Source organism: Mastigoproctus giganteus, chromosome 3 (genome assembly GCF_048544385.1).
Source record: "Mastigoproctus giganteus isolate SK-2022 chromosome 3, ASM4854438v1, whole genome shotgun sequence".
NCBI classification, from domain to species: domain Eukaryota; kingdom Metazoa; phylum Arthropoda; class Arachnida; order Uropygi; family Thelyphonidae; genus Mastigoproctus; species Mastigoproctus giganteus.
Window position 1 is genome coordinate 55,639,930 of NC_143577.1, and position 23,369 is coordinate 55,663,298.

Genomic DNA, 23,369 nt, shown 5'->3' on the forward strand with positions numbered 1-23,369 from the left:
TTTCAGGTGATCGCCTGCCTGGTGACAAAACGGTCAGAAACAACTAAACAACACACACACACACACACACACACACACACACACACACACACACACACACACACACACACACACACACACACACACTGCACGAACATAACATTACATACATTTCTGGCCTGTTACATGCTCTGTAACCATCACAGTGTACAAAGACGGAGTTGAACTTTCGTTCAGGTGTCGTCCTACATAAGATACTATAGATGTCTACATGCTGGTTGAATTTCGATTCGTCAGAAGGATGACGGTGTCTCATTGCTCTTTTATCCATGAAACATGCGTTTCAGCCCAAGCAAGTCGCTTCTTCCTCATTTGTTGAGTTAACAAAGGCTTCTTCTTCTTGGCCGATAGGCATGCAGACCACATTCCGAAAGCCGTCTTTGGACAGTTCGTGCACTTGTTTCAACACCAGAGGCCATCTCAAAGTCTAGTTTTAGATCAGGAGCACTAGCATGGCGATTACGAAGGGACAGCTGTTTCAAATATCGATCTTGGGAAGGCGTAGTTAACAGTATCCCGAGTGTCGAAATTAAAGCGTGAAACCGGTGATCTGAAGAGAAGACCTGGATTCACGGTTTAATTACGGCACTCGGGATACTGTTGACTGGTGGCAACCTATATTATCAGCGATAGCACGCACAGAAAGCCCTTCCTGGGACAGAGCAATAGCTATACTTTTTTTTCTTGGCGTCAACTGCACATATGGAGCCATGCTTACATCTCCGCAAAACAGGATACTATTGAGCGTGAATACCCTTCCAACGCCGTATTTATAGAAAGGCTGATGCAATTTTGCAATTACTGTCTGATGCAATAGAAGCGTTATCTGACGCAAATATCTCTGCGACAAATAGAATGACTGTAATCAAACAATATCTTATACGTTTCAGTACAAATGTTACTTTTTCTAAGGTGATGCAGTTTTTTTTGTCCGTCACTGTAAATTCAGACAGCCGTCAAGTGTTAATATTAAACAACCAAGTCAATATTTATATTCTTTTCCTTCTCTTAAAAAGCCTAACTGCAAAATTCGCTAAAGCAAGGAAATTTTCTTTATTGTTCACTAATTGTGCTAGGTCGTCATGATTATAAACACTAATTATGACTTGCAATTGGATTTTTAAATCTAAATATAAATTTCAGTCAAACTCGACTGTTTCAGCATTACCACAAGGACATAAAGGAATAACTGAGAGACCAAAATATGTAACTTAGAATGAAGTGATGTGGTCGCAACCCGTATTTTTATTGGCATGAATAATTTGCATAATATGCGGCTCTGTAAGGTGGTAGATCGATTTCCATTGGATACTCGGAATGCCAGAATGCCTATTTTTTTTATTTTTTTATTATTATTTTATATCAAACATTCGCCTTCGGTGACACTGTTCACAATAAAATATTAATGAAAAATATTTTGTTGTATTAATTTTGTCGAGCAGTGTGTTTCTGAAATATTATTAAATTTTTTTGAGTTTTATACATAATATAAAATATTTTTATTTTAATAAAAATTGGTAAAGAAGTTGGTCCTATTTTAATAAAAACTGAAAATTAAATAAAATGATACGCGATTCCAAACTTTTAGGCGGTAGTGTTTATTTCATGAGCAGAAAATAAAAGAGCTAGGGAAATGAAAGACAAAATTCTGGGGAGAAATAGAAGATTAGATCCCAAGAAGTTTACTTTCAGGCAGCGTGTTGTAGATCATTGGGAATGAATAGCCTGCTACAGTGGTCATAGCAGAGAGTTCAGTAAAGGTCAAAGCTGAATTAGTAGTAGTAGTAGTAGTAGTAGTAGTAGTAGTGGTATGTGATGCAAGAAATCAAATGTATGAGCTTATGCAGCATCAGCCAACAAAAAAAAAAAAAAAAAAAAAAATCACACCATTCTCTCCAAATGCCTGTCCAGTTCCTCCTTAAATTTATGCAACCTATCAACTTCCACAACGACAGATGGAAGTTTGTTCCAGCAATTAACCACCTGCCGGCTAAAGGCAAATTTCTGCACAGCTATTCTACATCTGTCTTTTCTTAATTTGAATTTATGCCCCCTTAGGTTCGTAATCTGAACAAGTGGAAGGATCCCATCAGAATTCAGCGTGCTGAACCCATTCAAGGCCTTATACACCTCAATCAGATCACCGCGCAGGTGCCTAGTCTCCAGCCACTGCAATTTGCAGAACTTAAGCCTCTCTTGGTAAGAGGATTACCAAGAGACAGCTAGTTTGTGGTGACGGGTCAGGTATGAGTGACAGAGAACGTTTTCCTCGTTTTTAGTAGATTCTGAAAAAGTTTGCTTCCTTGCATCATTTATCATTATAATACTACTAATAGTAACTCTACTGATTTAAGTACGGAGATCCAGGGCTATTCTTCATCCCCCACCTTAATGTTTCATTTTCCATTTCCGAAAGTCATGATTTCCAGCTTTTGTGCATGAATAAATGCTATTACTAAACTTTACGAATAACAGTTGTCTTAAGCATTGCAATGGCTTATGCAGCTTAATTGCTGTAATGCTCGCAAGGAATTCTATTTGTTAGAAACCGGAGCTCGCAACGGACCAGACCGCCGTTCCAGTTCATCATAAATATCGATAATGTAATGTACATACTTGATTATAAAAATAAGATATATAAATTAACGGGCGTTTTGGTTCGTGTAATTTTTCGTTTCGTAGAAATACCTGAAGAATCCTAATAAATAATAAATGTGTGCCCATCAGTATCAGCGGGACTGGATGAAGTTTTCTCAGGACCATTCAAAATATTAACTGAAATACTCCTCTTATTCATTATTAATTTTTCTGACTTGTTTTTAGACAATAAATACACCAGCATTCAGCAGGGGCGGACTGGCTGTAGTTGACCCTCGCGATTCCCATTAAGTGCGGTAGCATTTTTTGCAGCAATAACACACTACAAACTATAAGGCCCCAGCGTCTATAGTCGCATAGTCACCCGGGCCAGTTCGCCCCATGGTATTCACTCGTATTTACTAATTACAATGACTGTTATATTCTTAATATCAAGCAAAATACAGGCCCCCTTAAGGTGCGGAGCCCTACGTGGTCAACCCAAGCAAATAATTTCATATCCGATCACAAATGTCTGGTGGATCACTAGAGGGGGAAGAAGAGAGGTAGTGTTCCAAATCAGATGCGTTCCCATCTATTTAGAAAATTTCATTATAGATTTAAACAGTTCTTAAAGGTAAAAAAAAAAAAAAAACAAACAAAAAAAAAAACAACAACTTGTAATTTATGCAGATCTCGGAGCAGATGGAACGCTATTCTGTTTCATCAGGCTCAACGGTAATGCAATGTCTATATTGCTTATTAAAAATAAGATATTATTATTACCGAGCATCGACTCTGAATTTATGGCTATATTTTTCAAAAACTAATGACACCCCAAACCACTGCTGAAGTATTATGAGAGTGCATTCTTTATATGTATACTGTATATATATATATTAAAACAAATAATATATATTTTTAGTTTTCTCGTAATTTTGGGCGTATTAGCATTGTAAGAATGCTTTTCCTACAGGCACTGTGCAATACGAGTCAGGCCTGGAGTTAAATCAACGAATTTTAGTTGATTAACTTACTTGCCTGTGATAAAAACAAATATGGATGTGATGATGGTCACTGCAATTCTAACTTGGCTTCTTCCAGGCCTTTCTTTGCATGTTCGTTCCTTCCTACCAAATCGAAATTTTAGAAATTGCTGCATAGCCAATGCATCGAACTCCTTTTAACGTTTGTTGCGACATCTAGTGATAACAAAATAAACGATAAACCGAAGAAGAGTTGGGCGAGAAAGAGGTTTTGAATTTTCTTGTAGGGTGTAGTTTGAGAAGCTTAAGTTTCATATACAGTATTGTGTAGCTGCAGCAGTATTAATCAAAACGTTAATTTTTATATCACTGATTTGTCTGAGAGCTATGAGTTACAAGGGATGGGCAAAAGCTATTTCAGTTTCCTTTAAGAACACTCAAAGGTAAGAGAGAGTATTTTTTTTTCTGGTTGGTTTATCTTGTTGCTACTAATTGGCAGAAATATATCGATCAGATCTAATCAGATGAAAATAGAGAAGCTAGAGCTGCAAACGTGTTTTGACAGAAGTCGAATTTTTGTTTAATTAAAATTTCTTTAAAATCACTCTTATGGAGAATATTGATAACTTAATATTATGAAATTATTTTACCAACACCTGCAGCATTCCATCACTGCCGTAGAACTGTAGGTTATGTTTACTTCTGTGAGGATGCAGCGCTTTTATTTTTATTATTAAAATATCGAGAATTATTCAAAACACAATTGTCTAGAAGAGAATGTATTTTGAATAGGTTTATTGTATTAATGCAGATGAGATTTCGTCAGTGTTTTTTTTTTTTTTATTTTATATGTTTGTAATCGTTATTTTTTTAATGTAAGTAATATTTTATTAATATTTTTTGACATTTTTATCACATTTTTTTTCTTAAGCTAATTTTTATCTATGTGCTAATTGAATTTATTTAAATGTTTAGAAATTATATCAATATTGGAAATAAAATGATGCAGCTTATGAGGTCACATCCTACTTATGTATAATACAGTTGTATGTGCAATTAGCAAAACAAAATAAATGATAACTGTGGGCAGACTTATTTAACCAGCAATTATAAAATGCTGAACAGCACACAACATAAAGGGCAAACTATAATGTTTGAATAGCATGCTTGCTCAAGTTATCTTGATCAAAATACAGTACTTGAAATGAACACTATACCTGTGTAAAGATTAGAATCTGTTAGAATTTATACCTATGTAAAGAAACAGAATCTGACAATCATGTTTCGTAGATGTTTCCCCTCCACTTTCTTTGCCATTACAAAATAGTGAGGGTGTAATGGCAAATTTACAATTTGCCATTGTTTAACAATTTGCAATTATTATTTCGTGAGGGTGTAATGGCAAATTTACAATTTGCCATTACACCCTCACGAAAACACTATAAGACCAAACTGATATTACAATCACTGAAGAAGTGGCGACAGAAACATCTGCATAATGTATGATTGTTCGATTCTATTATTAATGAATGGATTCTAAACACAGGTGAAGTGCCTTCATTTCAAGTATTTTGAGAAAAGGGAAATTAGTATAAATGCAATTTGTATATCAAGAAGCTTGCAGAGCACATGTTCTATATGTATTTCTTATTGTGGTAATTAATGGATGCTGCTCTTCGTGGACTAATGTTATTAGTGTAGTTCCACAGGGTTCAGTGTTGGGCCCACTGTTGTTTTGTATATTTATCAGTGATATTGATGAAGGTATATCAGGCTTAGTGTCGTTTGCAGATGATACAAAGGTTGGCAGGGTTGTTAATGACAGTAATGGCAGTGTGCTACTGCAACAGGATCTAGAAAGTTTGGGCAGATGGGCTGAGAAATGGCAACTGAAGTTTAATATTGACAAATGCAAAGTACTGCATATGGGTAGAAGTAACCCCAGAGGAACGTACCAACTGTGTGGTACTACACTTAAGGTGGTAGAAAATGAAAAAGACCTGGGAGTAATTGTGCAGTTAGATATGAAGTTTTCTGAGCAATGCAGACAGGCTGCAAGAGCAGGTCATGGAGGTGATTATCTCTTTGTATAAGGCAATGGTCACGCCATGCCTTGAGTACTGTGTACAGGTCTGGAGGCCTCATTTTAGGAAGGATGTATATTTGCTTGAGTGTCTACAGAGAAAGGCAACAAGATTGGTGAGTGGAACAAAGTGGTGCTCTTACCAAGTGAGGCTTAAGTTCTGCAGATTGCAGTGGCTGGAGACTAGGCACCTGCGAGGTGATCTGATTGAGTGTATAATGCCTTGAATAGGTTGAGCACGCTGAATTCTGATGGGATTCTTCCATTTGCTCAGATTAAGAACCTAAGGTGGCATACATTAAAATTGAGGAAAGACAGTTGTAGAATAGATGTGTGGAAATTTGCCTTTAGCCAGCAGGTGGTTAATTGCTGGAACAAACTTTCATCTGTTGTGGAAGTTGATTGTTTAAATAAATTCAAGGAGGAACTGGACAAACATTTAGAGGGAATGGTTGTGTGAATTTTTTTTTTTTTTTTTTTTAGCTGATGCTACATAAGCTCATACGCTTGCTTTCTTGCATCACATGCCTCTTTTACTATTACCTTCAATTTCTTTGTTTCCTGGATGAATTGTCAATTTATTTTCAGTTAGTCACCTGTGTGTGGGAAATTTTTGGGGCTGTTTTGTTATATGTGCTTATAAGAACTTATACAGTTTAATTTTTGAATTAATGGTAACCTTAATTAGTGCAGTTAATACTTTTTAGAAGAGAATAATTGTTAGAGCCAAGTAAGTTTTAGTAATGGCAAATGATGCAAGAAAACATGCTTAAACAGCAACAATAAAAAAAAAAACCTTTTTTCCCCCATCCCCTCTAATAATTTGTCTAATTCTTATACCCATCTTTTTCTCATTTAAAATTTATGTCCCATTTTGGGTGTTGTCCACTGAAGGAGTAAGTTGCATTCAGCTTTTAGTTTATTCAATCCATTTAATTGCTTCAAACACTTCAGTCAAGTTTTCTTTCAGGTTTGTAGTTTCCAAGCACTGCTATTTGCAGGACTGAAGTCTTTTATGGTAAGGGTTACCCTTTTGTGTTCTTGACAAATCTTGTTGCTCTTCTGTGCACCTATTCCTACAGATCCACATCCTTCTTAAAATGAGGCTTCTGGAATCTGTATGCAGTATTGCAAATGCAGCCTAACCATTGCTTTACACAAGATAATCACCTCCTGATTACTGCTCTTATCACTGATAGAACCTATTGAGCTATCCTAGCAGTCTTTGCATTGACAACAATGAATTCATGGTGACAATTTGTTGAAAAATTGTCACCATGAAATTTGTTGATAAATGCAGGAAGTGCCTTGCATTTATCAGTGTTAAAATTCAATTGCCACTTCTCAGCCTATCAGTCAAAATGTTTCTAGGTCTTGTTGCAGTAGTTTGCCTTGATTCTTGTCTGTAACCATCCCACATATCTTTGTATCATCTGTAAACATAGACAATAAGCATAATATGTCCTCATCGATATCATTAATAAATACTGAAAACAGTAAGGGTCCAGTATTGAACCGTGGGGGGACTTCACTAATAACATTTGTTGAAGAAGAGCATTGCCCATTTATAACCACCCTCTTGTCTTCCTACTCAACAGTCCCTTTATCCATAGCAGTAACTATCCCCATTGCCACACTGCTTCAGTTTGTATATATATATATAACAGTCTTTTATACAAAACAGTGTCAAAAGCTTTACTGCTATGATATCAGAATTTTTTTTGCATTTGAATTAATGACTGAAATTTAGTATTCGGTACCTCTCGTGTAATGCTGTGTGACGAACAGAAGGTTTCTTGAAGGGCGTGAACTGAGAAAAATAGTTGTAATTAGAAGGGAAAAAAAACACTTATAGGAAGAGTTATGTTTTTTATCGACTTACATTTTTGTTTAGTGAAAAAAAGGTAATGTTTTACATGACTTTCGGAGGAATTCAAGCAAAAACCTGTTGTTTGCCATGGCCAGGAAGTATTAGATACTAAAGTTTTACCAAATTAGTTCTTCCTTTGTTTTGACAAATACTATACACTAAACATATTTTAATCAAAGCAAGGACTGATTTATTCTACAGTAAATATTAAAAATAAAAGAATTACAATTATTATTATTAGTAAGCAGGAAATTTACACGAGTGTAAATTGTCTGCTTACTATACTTTATAGCCACAACCCTTTGAAATGCAAGAATTCCATGAGTAATTGAAGTAATCTTTGTTTTTTAGAAATTTGATCTGTGAAAAATAGAGGAAATTTTGGTACTTGTCTTTTATCCTCCTGCCGTGGTACAGTAGTTAGTTATTTTCCCTCCATGTATATTTATTTATATTATGTATCTTCAGCATTAGCAATGGTAAATGATGCAAGAAAGCAAGCTTATACAGTTATACTGCATTGGTAAAGAGAAAAAAAAAAAGAAGACGACACCTCCCATTTCATCTATTCATTCCCTCCAATAATTAATTGGTTGGGTTTTTTTTTATTTTTAGGAGCATTAGCAACTAAGGCCATATTGCTCTGGGGATATGCAGTGGTCATTCCCTGACCTTTCTGCATCCTCTGTATGGTGGTCACGGGCTTGAACCCCAGTCTAATCAAGAAGCGTGTGCTACACACCGCTGCTCCTGCCCACCTGGCTACAGAGGCGCCCCCAATAGTTAGTTCGTCTAGTACTTTCTTGAATTAATATCAACTCTAACATCCACAACAGCAGATGGTAGTTGGTTCCAACAATCAATTACAAGGTTTCTAAAGCAAACTTTTGCACACCTATTCTGCAACCATCCTTCCTCAATCTGAATTTGTGTCCCCTCATGTCAGCAAATCCCATCAGCATTGAGCTTATGCAATCCATTCAAAACCTTAAACAACTCAATCAGATAACCTTGCAGGTGCCACGACTTCAGATGCTACAATTTACAGAACTGAAGCCTTTCTTGGTAAGAGTACCCCTTTGTTCCACTCACTAATCTCATTTCCCTTCTCTGTACTTGTTCCAGCAGCCCCACGTCCTTCCTAAAATGAGGCCTCCAGATACAGTACTCAAGATTTAGCCTGACCATTGCGTTATATAAGGGGTTAATCACCTCCTTATCCCTGCTAGCAAAATTCGTGTATATCATTGACAAAATCCCATCAGCTGTCCTGACAGCCTGTCTGCATTGCTCAGAGAACTTCATATTTGATTGCACAATTACTCCTAGGTCTTTTTCATTTTTCACTACCCTAAGTGTAGTACCATGCAGTTGATATGTTCCTCTGGGGTTACTTCTACCCATATGCAGTACTTTGCATTTGTCAATGTTAAACTTCAGTTGACACTTCTCAGCCCATCTTCTCAAATTTCTAGATACTGTTGCAGTAGCACACTGCCATTACTGTCATTAACAACCCTGCCAACCTTTGTATCATCTGTGAACTTCGACACTAAGCCTGATATACCTTCATCAATATCATTGATAAATATACAAAACAACATTGGACTCAACATCGAACCATGTGGGACTCCACTAATAACATTAGTCCACGAAGAGTAGCGCCCATTGATTACCACCCTCTGTCTTCTCTCACTCAAGGCATCATTTTATCCATTGTAGCAACTTATTCTTACTACCATTCTGCTCAATTTGTACAGTAGACTTCCATGCACAACACTGTCAAAAGGTTTCCTGTAATCCAAGTATGTGATATCAAAATTATTTTTTGTATCCAGTTGCTTTGTAACCACATCATAATATCCAATCAAATTTGTCAGACAAGACTTTCCAGGTGCTTCTGTAGCCAGGTGGGAAGGAGCAGCAGTGCATAACACATGCTTCTTGATTAGACCGGGGTTCGAGCCTGTCACCACCAAATACGGAGGATGCAGAAAGGTCAGGAAATGACCACCGCATATCCCGGAGCAATATGGCCTTAGTTGCTAATGCTCCTAAAAACCAAATAACAACAACAACAAGACTTTCCCTTAACAACCCCATGCTCTGTCTGAATTATTGCTGCAGTCTTGTGTAGATGATCCTGCAGTGCATCTTTAACCAGTGACTCCATTATTTTACCCGGAACAGAAGTTTTTTTTTTTATGTGAACCCCAAACACGAGAGGTATTAGAACCTATAGTACTTAGTACCGTGCTTGGGTTGGAGGTTGAGAAGACGAAAGAAGATATTTGTTGACATTGGACTTGAACTTCTGTAGATTGTAATTTTCAGGAAATACGTATGAAGGAAGGTTATTCCAGAAAATGGCAGTTGAATGAATAAATGAGGAAGAGGAAAAGTTGGTTCTGTGGGTTTGAAGTTGGACAGTAAATGGATGTTGGCTGGTGGAGGCATGTGTTCGGACTGTTTTGAAAGAGAGAGAGCAGGAATTATAGAAGCCAATTCAGAAGAACAGTGCCCATGGAAGTATCTATAGAAGAGGCATGCAGCAGAAACAGTACGTCTATGAAAAAGTGAGTGGAGAGACTGTTAGAGATGAATCATTAATTAACCTAACTGCCCTCTTCTGAACGGAATCAAGAAGCCTGAGAGAGAGGTTTTGGGGGCACCACCCCAGATGTGGGAACAATATTCCATGGCAGGGTGGATTTGCGATTTATACAGAGTAAGCAGCTGTTTGCAAGAAAAGTAACTCCGAGAGGGAAAGAGAAAACCAAGTTTTTTAGATGCAGAGGAAGAAATATTAGTAATGTGCTTGTGCCAAGAGAGATTAGAAGTCAGGGTAATCCCCAAAAGAGATATATCATTTTGCCTAGAAATCGGAGTGTCACTAAAGATAAGCATAGGAGCAGAAGAATCCTTTTTGCGAGATATAAGACAAGACTGAGTTTTAGAAGGGTTGAAATCAACTAAGTTGTCTTTGCCCCACTGGAGAATTACCTGAAGATCAGCATTTGAGGAATTGGTAGCAGATTTTCGAGAAGTTGAAGCTGATTGAGCAGGACAAGGTTTCTCAAAATGGAAAGTGGAATGCATTGTGCTATCATCGGCAAAACTATGGATTGGATTTCCAGTCAATGGAAGGTCATTAATATACAAGAGGAAAAGAGTGGGGGAAAGAACTGAACCTTGGGGGGACACCGGCATTAGTGGAGAAGTTAGAAGACAGAGAGCCATATACCATCACCCTCAGTGAGCGGTAAGAGAGAAAACTGGATAACCAATTACTAAAAACAGTTGGCAAACCATAAGATGGAAGCTTGTTTAGGAGACCTTTATGCCAAACACGATCAAAAGCCTTTGAGATGTCAAGAGCAACTACTTGTGTTTCACCGAACCTTTCCATTGAATTAGTCCATAAATGGGTAACATAAGCCAGAATATCACCAGTGGATCAACATTGACGGAATCCATACTGGCGATCGTTGATCAGACAGAAGGTTTCTAGGTAGTTTAAGATTTGGTGGTTAATTGATTTCTCCATTACTTTAGAAAGAGTAGAAGTAATTGCAATGGGAGGTATTGATCACCCTTTTTAGGAACTGGCTGGATATGAGCAAATTTCCAAGAAGAAGGAAAAACACTTTTGGAATAAGAAAGTGAAAAAAGGCGACAAAGAACAGGAGTAAGTTCAGGAGCACAGGTTTTGAGAACAAGTGGAGAAATACCATCAGGACCTGGAGCTTTCTTAGCATCAAGATTCATCAAAATCCTTCTGATAACCTTTTGGCAGAAGACCACAGGAGGCATTGAATGGAGCGTGTTGGGAATGGTGGGAGGTGTTTTACCAAGATCATTAATGCATGAGCTGGAAGAAAAATGGGATGCTAGCAGGTCAGCTTTATCCTTGGCTGAATTGACAACAGAACCATCTGGTTTGGACAGAGGTGGGAGCAGAGATGGGCAAATGTTGCAGTCAATAGCTTTGGCAAGAGACCAGAATGCTTGGTTACCATTAGGGCAAGAAGCAAATTTTCTACTCTTAGCCTGTTCAAACTCTAGTTTGGACTGATTAATAACTGCTTTACAATTGTTGTGGGCTTTGGTGTAGGCAAAAAATGAAACTGAAGAATTAGAAACAAGCCAGTTACGATACGCAATGTTCTTCTCTTGAACAGCCTTAGCACATTTATTGGAAAACTAAGGTTCAGATAAAGGACGAAATTTTAAAGTGGAGTGTGGGATAAAGGATTCCATTCCTGCAAGAATAATTTCACTGACACGATCTGAGCAAACGTTGACATCATAAGTTCTGAAACAGTAATCCGACCATGGAAAAGAAGAAAAGATGTCTCGCAGGTCATCCCATTTTGCATTCTTGTAATGCTAAACAACACGAGGTTGGGAATAGCCATGAGATAAAGGTTCCGTTGGAGAAGAGACGATCACCAAGTTGTGATCGGAAGTGCCTAAAGGACCTCTCACTTCCACCGTATACTTAGAAGGGTTGTTTGTGAGAAAAAGATCAAGTGTATTGGCTGTATGATTAGGATTGTCCGGTATTCTTGTAGGTAAATGAACAATCTGTGCTAGGTCATTAGTAATTGCAAAAGCCTCAGCATCTCGACATTCTCAACCGCATACACACTACTCGGGCTCCCTCCAGTCACTATCTGGCAGAGTAGAGGAGATTCCAAATTGCCAAGTCTCTGACAGGGAATATCAGAACGGACATATGCGCAAGTACCACCTTTGAGGCGAAAGGAATCATACAGCGAATAATTTGGGCATCTGAGATGAGCAGTAGTTGAATCAACCGATAACTGAGATTCTGTCAGAAAAAGTACATGGGGTTTGGCAGACTGCAAGTGGAAATGGACATCGTTGAGATTAGAATTGAGACCACGTATATTTGTGAAATGGATTAGGAAGTCCTTGGGGGGTTTAGATCTTTTCACAGATAAGCTTGCTCTATTAGTTTGACAATTCGTGGTGTATTCAATAGTAAGAAAAAGTGGGTGGGACATGCTGTATGAAGTAATGAAATTTTTGGATATGGCGTTCCCGTGGTAAGAATATACCCAGATCCTTGACATAACGTGGCCTCGACAATGCTCCCCGCATACACACTACTCGGACTCCCTCCAGTCACTATCTGGCAGAGTAGAGGTAGCAAGATTATACGCCAGCTGATCTGGAAGCCTCCTAGAGAATTACCAATAGGTTCGGTCCGGTCCGGTGTACTAACTAGCGACCAGCCTGTGAACACCGTTTTAGAGCTATACCCTCGAAATGTAAGGGATATTGGATCTCGCCACGACGTTCATCATAACCCCAAAAGTCATCAATCATACTGCATGATGGAAGAGATAGGGAAGAGTTGACCAGAACTTAGCTCTAGAGACTAAACATGGGTTTCACCACTTCAAGCCTCCAATAAGCAAAGTGGTGGTATTTCACCGGTTGATGAGAGTCATCTGCCACCTAGTATATGATTTTCTAGTATCATGTGATCATTACATTGATTTATTAATTTAATTTTTTTTTTGCCATCCCTACTTTTCAAATACTGTAGAATTCCGCACCAGTTGACTTACTCACCATGGTAGGTGAGCAAGTCAGCCCATGAGTTGAAAATTAGAAGGCATGGGCAGTGAAATTGATTGCTGGGGTTGATTAAACACTACTGACCACATTTTCATCAGATTTTAGTACTTGTTCTTTGAGAACTAGTAATGAAATCTGACTGCAGCTGTGAAAAATTGTGACATGAAGATTTCAGCCGTGGCTTATATTCACTCATGCGACACATGTTTCTTTGAGCAATTGCCAGTATATCATTTCTGCAAGTACAGCAGAATGCTACAAATGTGTTAATTACCAATGTTGATATGACTGTCTCTGTATGTGAATGGCTCACTTATAAGTTGTATCAGATTTCAATATAAATAGTCTGCAATTTGGCAAAGCATGCAAAGTAACACAGCAAAGACTTCTTTACTTATATAAACATAAGAAAGAGGATGAATCATGTTGGTCCACTTGATATTGATGTTTTAACTGTTGATGATCCTACATAGGTTGCTGACAAACTGAATAGGTATTTTGCATCTAATTCACACATGCAGAATTCTTTAGGGAAGTAGATGCCACAATTTTATCAAACTCTAACAGGGAGCTGGATTTTGTAATAATGAAGAGAAAAGTAGAAGAGAAGTTGAAGTTAAACATAAAAAGGCACCTGGAGTGGAAGAGATCTATACAGTTATTCTAAGGGAGGCAACAAAGGAAGTAAGCAAACCCTTAGTCATAATTAGCATTAGTTGAGGCGTACGATGCAAGAAAGCAAACTTATGCAGCATCAACCAAAAAAAAAAACCCCTCCTATTTCCCCCATTCATTCACTCCAAATGCCTGTCTACCTCAGCCTTAAATTTATTCAAGCTATCAACTTTCACAACAAGAGATGGAAGTCTTTTCCAGCAATCAACTACCCACTGGATAAAGGCAAATTTCTGCTTGTCTATTCTCTGTCTTTCCTCGATTTGAATCTATATATTTCCTCAGGTTCATAATCTGAGCGAGAGGAAGAATCCCATCAGCTTTGAACTTGCTCAACCTATTTAAGGCCTTATACACCTCAATCAGAATGCCTCGCTGGTGCCTAGTTCCCAGGGGCTGCAATTTACAGAACTTAAGCCTTTCTTGGTTAGAGTGCCCTTTTGTTCCCCTCGCCAGTCTTGTTCCCCTTCTCTGCACTCGTTCTAGCAACTCTACATCCTTCCTAAAACGAGATCTTCTGACCTGTACACAGTACCCAAGGTGTTACCCGACCATTGCCTTGTACAATCTCCTCCTTGTCCCTGCTAGCAAAATTCCTATATATTATTCAAAAGAATCCATAAACTTCCCTGGCAGCCTGTCTGCACTGTTCAGTGAACTTCATATCTGACTTCTAAATTACCCCAGGTCTTTTTCAATCTTCAACTTCCCTGAGTTTAGTACCACACAGTTGGTACGTTTCTCTTGGGTTACTGCCACTCATATGCAGTACTTTGCATTTGTCAATGTTAAACTTCAATTGCCACCTCTGAGCCAATTTGCCCAACTTATCTAGATCCATTTGCAGTAGAATACTGTCTTTATTGTCATTAACAACCCTGCCAACCTTTGTATCATCTGCAAATTTGGACATTTAGCCTGATATACCTTCATCAATATCATTGATGAATACACAAAACAACAATGGGCCTAGCACCGAACCCTTGGGAACTCCACTAATAACATTTGGCCACGAAGAGCAGTGTCCATTGATTACCACTCTCTGTCATCTCCTACTCAACCATCCCTTTATCCATTGTAAAAACTTGCCTTAATGCCATACTGCTCCAATTTATACAGTAGTCTTCCATGTGCCACAGTATCAAAAGGTTTCCTAAAATCTAAGTATATGATATCAAAATTATTATTATTATTATTATTAGCCATATGGTACAAGGAAGCCTGAGGCTTATGCTGCACCAGCCAAAAAAAAATTTCCAAGTTACCCTCCCTGAGAGAGAGAGAGAAATGTAGAAAGACATCACCAAGAAAGAGAAGAATGATGATATCCAGCTCAGGACCCTGGGTTTGCCAAGCCCATACTCACCAGATGTGAGCCCCCGTTCCTTTGTGACCACATCATAGTATCCAAAAAAATTTGTCAGGCAAGACTTCCCCTTAACAAACCCTTGTCTCTGAACTATAACTGTAGTCTTGTCTAGATGATCTTGCATCACTTCCTTAACTAGCGACTCCATTTTTCCTGGAACAGAAGTTAGACTAACAGGTGTATAATTACCCATGCCACCTTTTGATCCATCTTTGTGAATTGGGCACACATTTGCACATCTCAAGTCCAGGATATTGGCACATTAGCAACTAAGGCTATAATGCAATATAACTGGATAGATCCCATCCACCCCCAGATGCCTTCCTTATGATTAACTTCAACAATTTCTACTCCATTTTGCCCTCAGTTATTACAAAAACACTTAGCTTCCTGTTACACTTTGATAAGCATCTGGCCCATATATGGGCTCACATCTGGTGAGTATGGGCTTGGCAGCCGACCGGGCTAGCCAGGTGGGTAAAGGGCCTGCCTGGCAACCCAAAGGTCGCGTGTTCGAATCCTGCCTCGGGCTTGGATCAGAGTAAAATTCAAAAACTTTGGGAGGTGCATTATGGCCACAGAAGCTGATGCGCCAACAACTAACAAAAAAAAAAAAAAAAAATGGGCTTGGCACACCCTGGGTCCTGAGCTGGATATCATCATTCTTCTCTTGGTAATTCGTTTCTACTTTTGGTTCTCTCTCTCTCTCTCTCTCTCTCTCTCTCTCTCTCTCAGGGTAACTCAGGAATTTTGTTTTGGCTGGTGCAGCATAAGCCTCAGGCTTCCTTGCACCATATAGCTAATAATAAATATAACTCATGTGTGAATGTAGATGCAAAATATTAGTTTGACAGCTACCGTCTACAGTCAAACCATTGATATCAGGTGGACCAATCTGATTCATCTCTTTCCTTCTAGAGTTTACATTAGTAGTAGTAGCAGTAGTGGCATGTGATGCAAGAAAGTAAGTGTATGAACTTATGCAGCATCAGCCAAAAAAAAAAAAAAAAAATCACACCATTCCCTCCAAATGCCTGTCCAGTTCTTCCTTAAATTTATTCAACCTATCAACTTCCACAACGACAGATGGAAGTTTGTTCCAGCAATTAACCACCACCCGCTGGCTAAAGGGAAATTTCCGCACATCTATTCTACATCTGTCTTTTCTTAATTTAAATTTATGCCCCCTTGGGTTTGTAACTGAACAAGTGGAAGGATCCCATTAGAATTCAGCATGCTCAACCCATTCAAGGCCTTATACACCTCAATCAGATCATTACGCAGGTGCCTAGTCTTCAGCCACTGCAATTGGCAGAACTTAAGCCTCTCTTGGTAAGAGGATCCCTTTATTCCCCTCACCAATCTTGTTGCCCTTCTCTGTACATTTTCAAGCAAATCTACATCCTTCCTAAAATGAGGCCTCCAGACCTGTACGCAGTACTCAAGATGTGGCCTGACCATTGCCTTATACAGAGGGACAATCACCTTTTCCCTGCTAGCAAAATTCCTATATATCATTGACAAAACCCCATGACCTGCCCTGGCAGCCTGTGCATTGCTCAGAAAACTTCATATCTGACTGCACAATTACTCCCAGGTCTTTTTCATTTTCTACCACCTTAAGTGTAGTACCACACAGTTGGTACGTTTCTCTGGGGTTACTTCTACCATTATGCAGTACTTTGCATTTGTCAAGGTTAAACTTCAGTTGCCACTTCTTAGCCCATCTGCCCAAATTATCTAGATCCTGTTGCAGTAGCACACTGCCATTACTGTCATTAACAACCCTGCCAACCTTTGTATCATCTGCAAACTTCGACATTAAACCTGATATACCTTCATCAATATCATTGATAAATGTACAAAACAACAGTGGACCCAACACCTAACCCTGTGGGACTCCACTAATAACATTAGTCCACGAAGAGCAGCACCCATTGATTACCACCCTCTGTCTTATCCCACTTAACCATCCTTTTATCCATTGTAGCAACTTAATACAATTCTGCTCCAATATGTACAATAGTTTTCCACGCATAACAGTGTCAAAAGCTTTTCTGAAATCCAAATATATGATATCAGAATTATTTTTTGCATCCAGTTCCTTTGTAACCACATCATAATATCCTATCAAATTTGTCAGACAAGACTTTCCTTTAACAGGTCCATGCTGTGTCTGAATTATTGCTGCAGTCTTGTCTAGATGATCCTGCAATGCATCTTTAACCAGTGACTCCATTATTTTACCCGGAACAGAAGTTAAACTAAAAGTAAAGTGCAGCCATTATCAACCCACTGCAGGGTGGAAGCCTCCTCAACAATTCATGCTGAGGGAAATGGACCATAATCTGCCACGCTGGTCCAGTGCGGGTTGGCAGATCGACCGTATTCAGCAGTCAGGGGCTTGAACCCCGGTCTACTCAAAGAGCGTGTGCTACTGCACTCCCGCTCCTGCCCACTCGGCTACGGAGGCCTTAAACTAACTGGTCTGTAATTACTCATGTCACCCTTCGATCCCCATTTGTGAATTGGGGATACATTTGCACATCTCCAGTCCGTGGGAACCTCTCCTGAGTCCAAGGATGCTCTCATAATTATGGCTAAGGGTTTGCTTAGTTGCTTTGCTGCCTCCTTTAATATAACTGGATAGATCCCATCCACCCCAGGTGCTTTTCTTATGTTTAACTTCAACAATTTCTCCTCCACTTTGCTCTCAGTTATTACAAAATCATTAAGTATCCTGCTACAATTTGATAACCTTCTGCCATTTTCAAACCTTAATAATTCTCATGTGTGAATGTAGATGCAAAATACTCATTCAGTTTGTTTGCTATCTGAGGAGGATCATCAACAGTTGAACCATCGATGTCAAGTGGACCAATTAGATTCATCCTCTTCCTTTTAGAGTTTATATAAGTAAAGAAATCCTTGCTGTTTTTCTTAGCATCTTTTGCCAAAGATTTCTCATAATCTGCCTTCACCTGCCTTAACCTCCTTTGTGACCTGATTACAGACTAGCTTATATCTGCCATAGGCTTCTGAGTTGCTTGATAATTTATATGCATCCCATGCATTTTTCTTCTCTGTTACGAGTCTCATTAGTTCATTAGACAACCATTTAGGTCTAAACCTTGAACAATATTTCTTAATAGGTATGAAACTTTTAGTAGCATCCACTCAGCAAAGTAAAGCACTCTTTGATGTTTTTCGTTGCATCCTTTACCAAAAATTTCTCATAATCTGCCTTTGCTTATCTAACCTCCTTTGTGACTTGATTATGGACTAGCTTATATCTGCTATAGGTTTCTGTGTCACCTGATAATTTATATGCATCCCATGCATTTTTCTTCTCTGCCACGAGCCTCATTAATTCATCTGACATTCATTTAGTCCTAAACCTTGAACAATATTTCTAATATTTCATACCATCTGAAATATTCCAATATTTCAGTTAGTATGAAAAGCCTTGTAGCCCCCAAGATTAAGTCCCTGAAGGCTTCCCACTTAGGAATTCACCATTGGTAACATCATCAGTTAATCCCACTGTATAGAATTTAAAAACTGTCTGAGACCACTGTATTCACCTTTACAAAAGCCAGAACCCTTTCCTTTACCCTTGATGGTAGTTACATTTTTAAGTAAATCCCACATCAGTACACTGTAACCCAGTGGTTCCTTTATCTGCAAACTCTTAATGCATGAATATTCACTGCCGATAATCAGATCAAGAGTATTGCTCTCTCTGGTTGCCTCTCGAACATGTTGCTGTAGAAAACAGTCATGCAGGAAATCCATAAAAGTCTTGCTACTGTGCGAGTGACAAACCCATAAGTTACATTCAATATCTGGAAAGTTAAAATCCCCCATTATAAGACATTCTGATTTACTGGCTCACTCCATTTCTCTGCACAATTGTTCATTACACTTATCTGAGTTGTTAGGTATATTACACACATCCACTCTCATTTTCTCTTTCCCAGTGCTTATGTTGCACCACACTGACTCAATATTGTATTGTCCACCAATGTCAGTTGGATGCACCTCCTTAGATTTTGTGTTTCTTAACTAACAGCATACTCCTCCCCCCTTCCTGCCCTGTCTATCCTTTCTGTACACATTGTACTCCCCAAATTCCAATTCTGCACTGTTTATATCTGTGTGGCACCACGTCTCTAATATCCCAACAATATCCACCTGTTGTGTCTTGACCAGTACTTCAAACTCATCAGATTTATTCATTATATTTCTAGCATTTGTATACATGCAAGTATACCTACACTTGTTCTTACTCTTATTTACCCTAACACAGCCGATGTATTTACTTGTTCCATGATGACTCCCAGCATCTCTTGAAGTCCCCAGCAACTTGCTTTCCATGCTGCTGCTCATTCCAATAGAAGCAGTGCAAGAATCACTTTCACCTCTGCCCGTGACTACCGTTAATCTATTAGTCTGTGAATCCCTCCAAACTAGCAGTTTTCTGACCCACCTAACACTGCCTCGATAGCTTCAGCAAATATTCTTGCATCCTTTCTATTAAAGTGTATCCCATCCCTGTAGAAACAGTCTCTCCTGTTAACAAGCACAGATCATGCTGAAAAAAATTCTACCCCATGAGCCTTGCACAATCTCTCCAGACCCAAATTGATTGACATGGCTCTCATATACTCCCTCCTATAGTGTATGTGCAGAATTGCAGACACTTTAAAATTTAACCCTAACTCTGGACTTTTTTCAACATTGACCTGTACTTGTTAAGAAAATCTGCAGATCTCTTACTCTTAATGTCGTTAGTGCCAACGTGTACAACAGTATCACCTTTTGTGACCTTAAACGATATATCTGCTCTACAGTGTCATCACCTTTTGCCTCTGGCAGACATACCCTGCTCCTGTTCCACCTAACCTTTTTGCATAATATATTCTCCATCTCCCTGACAATAGAGTTACCAACAATAACTAGTTCCTGTGGGACTAGTGCATTCTTCCTTTTTAATTGCCGCTGTGTTGCGTGCTGCACAGGAGTGAGCTCTGGTGTTGGGTTGTGCAATTGAGATCTTGATAAGCCCTCATATTAATTTCTTGGAGGGCATCTACCCTACACCTCAAGCTCTCATAGATGCCTGTCAGAACGCCAAGTTGGCGCTTAATTTTTTGACATTCTAGGCACCTAGCACACACACAAAGACCTCCCTCCTCCTTGGCTAGATCATGTCTTGTTCCAGAAAGGTCCAAAAACATTTCACACATTTTTGAGATTGTGATTCATTGGACAATTGCCCCCTTTGTTTCTCTCCTGAATCACAGCATTCCTGCTAATCTGTCTATGTTGTTTCGCAGCTCTAGTCTGGGTCATGATTTCTGTTTAAATACAATTTAATTAACAATGAAATTTAATAAGTTAATAAATTTTATTGATTAATTGATAATACTATATTAAGCTAACAGATTCCTAATACAGTGCTACTTATTACTCTATCTAGTTTTACATTATACCTTACACTATCAGTTCGAGATATGTTATTCTATTTCGTATCGATCTAGTATACTACAACAATGGTGGCAAGTTCAACAATATTGGCGCCAACACCGGTAAGAGTGGTGAGTTGTAACTTACAAAAATTACAAGTTAAATTTAACAAATAACCTAACGAATGATACTAAGTCTATTAATATCTTTGTGGAATACAATGTAATATGTTAATTAACGAAGAATATGGTATAAAAACATCAAAACTACTTATCCATTTTCAGCATTCGAAAATCCAATTATGAGAGCATCTTTGGATTTATGGAAGGTTCCTGTGGACTGCAGATGTTTGAACGTATCCCCAATTTAACCCCAGGGGCTCACATCTGGTGAGTATGGGCTTAGCACACCCAGGTTCCTGAGCTGGGTTCTTGGTGATTCCCTTCTACTTCAGACTCTCTCTCTCTCTCTCTCAGGGTAACTTGGAAATTTTTTTTAGCTGGTGCACCATAAGCCTCAGGCTTTCTTGCACTATATGGCTAGTAATAATAATAAAATAATAATAATTTACAAAGGAGGATCAAAGGGTGATATGAGTAATTATAGACTTGTTAGTAAAAATTATTCCAGGAAAAATAATGCTCATTGGTTAAAGAGCAATGCAGGACCATCTAGACAGGAGTGCAATTATACTTCAGTCACAGCTTGCGTTTCTGAACAATTTTATTGGATACATTGAAGCTGTTACAAAGAATCTGTAAGCAAAAAATAATTTTGATATCATTTTTTTTTTTTTTTTTTTTTTATGAAAACCCCAAACACGAGAGGTATTAGAATCTATAGTACTGAGTTGGGTTTAAGATTGAGAAGATGAAAGAAGATATTTGTTGACCTTAGACTTGAACTTCTGTAGATTGTAATTTTCAGGAAATACATAAATGAAGGAAAGTTGTTCCAGAGAACAGAAGTTGAATGAATATATGAGGAAGAAAAGTTGGTTCTGTAAGTTTGAAGTTGGACAATAAAAGAAAGTTGACTGGATGCTGCACGTGTTTAAACTGCTTTGAAAGAGAGTGGGAATTATTAATATTTTAGCATTAATTTGACTAGATGGGCATATGATGGAAGAAAGCAAGCTTATACAGTATCAGCCAAAAAAAAAAAAAAAAAAATCCTTCCCATTTCGCCCATCTAGTCACTACAAATGTTTGTCTAGTTCAGCCTTTAATTTATTTAAGGCTATCAACTTCCACAACAACAGATAGAAGTCTGTTCCAGCACCCACTAGCCAAAGGCAAAATTCTGCACTTCTGTTCTACAACTGTCTTTCCTCAGTTTGAATCTATGCTCCCTCAGATTCTTAGTTCAAGTGGAAGTATCCCATCAGCATTGAGCCTGCTCAAATCATTCAAGGCCTTATGCACCTCAGTCAGATCACCTCGCAGGTGCCTATTCTCCAGATACTGTACTGCAACTTGCAGAACCTAAGCCTTTCTTCGTAAGCACACCCCTTTGTTCCAATCTTGTTGCCCTTCTCTGTACTCATTCTAGCAACTCTACATCCTTCCTAAAATTAGGCCTCCAGACCTGAATGCAGTATTCAAGGTGTGGCCTGACCATTGCCTTATACAAAGGTATAATCACCTCCTTGTCTCTGCTAGCAAAATTCCTATATACCATTGACAAAACTCCATGACCTGCTCTGGCAGCCCATCTGCACTGCTCAGAGAACTTTATATCTGACTGCCCAATTACCCCCTAGGTCCTTTTCACTCTCTACCTCTGTCAGTGTAGTACCACACAGTTGATATGTTACTTCTACCCATATGCAGTACTTTGCATTTGTCAATGTGAAACTTCAGTTGCCACTTCTCAGCTCATCTGCCTAACTTTTCTAGATCCTGTTGCAGTAGTATACTGACTTTAGTGTCATTAACAACCTTTGTACATAAAGCCTGAATATACCTTCATCGATATCATTGATAAATACACAAAACAACAATGGGCACAGCACTGAACCCTGGGGGACTCCACTAATGACATCAGTCCATGTAGAGCAGTGTCCATTTATTACCACTTTCTGCCGTCTCCCACTCAACCATTCCTTTATCCATTGCAGCAATCCAATTTGTATAGCAGTCTTCCATGTGCAACAGTATCAAAAGCTTTCCTGAAATCCAAGTATATCATCACATCTGGTGAGTATGGGCATGGCACACCCAGGGTCATGAGCTGGGTATCATCATTCTTCCCTTTCTTGGTAATTCCTTTCTACTTGTCTCTCTGTCTCTCTCAGGGTAATTCTGAAATTTTTTTTTTTTGCTGGTGCAGCTTAAGCCTCAGGCTTCCTTGCACCATACGGCTAATAATAATAATAATATCAAAATGATTTTTAGCATCCAGTTCCTTTGTGACCACATTGTAGTATCCAATCAAATTGGTCAGACAAGACTTCCTCTTAACAAACCCATTGTGTCTGAACTATTACTGCAGTCTTATCTAAGTGATCCTGTATCACCTCTTTAACCAGTGACTCCATTATTTTCCCTGGAACAGAAGTTAAACTAACAGGTCTATAATTATTTATGTCATCCTTTGAACCCCCTTTGTGAATTGGGGATCTATTTGCACATCTCCAGTCCATGAGGACCTCCCCTGAATCCAAGGATGCTCTCATAATTATGGCTAAGG

At 38.6% G+C, this 23,369-nt stretch overlaps 1 protein-coding gene across 2 annotated transcripts in view; it reads left to right on the plus strand.

Annotated features, from left to right (window-relative positions):
- The first annotated feature begins 3,906 nt into the window (after window positions 1-3,906).
- Window positions 3,907-23,369, plus strand: part of LOC150088024 (protein Fe65 homolog) — a 437,915-nt gene continuing 418,452 nt past the window's right edge. Inside the window, exon 1 of one of the 2 annotated variants that reach the window (XM_090370536.1) lies at window positions 3,907-4,045. The gene's annotated coding sequence lies outside the window, so the exon portion shown is untranslated. Of the gene's footprint in view, window positions 4,046-7,904; window positions 7,967-23,369 lie in introns of those variants that run through there. The other variant, XM_090370537.1, reaches the window with a different exon arrangement.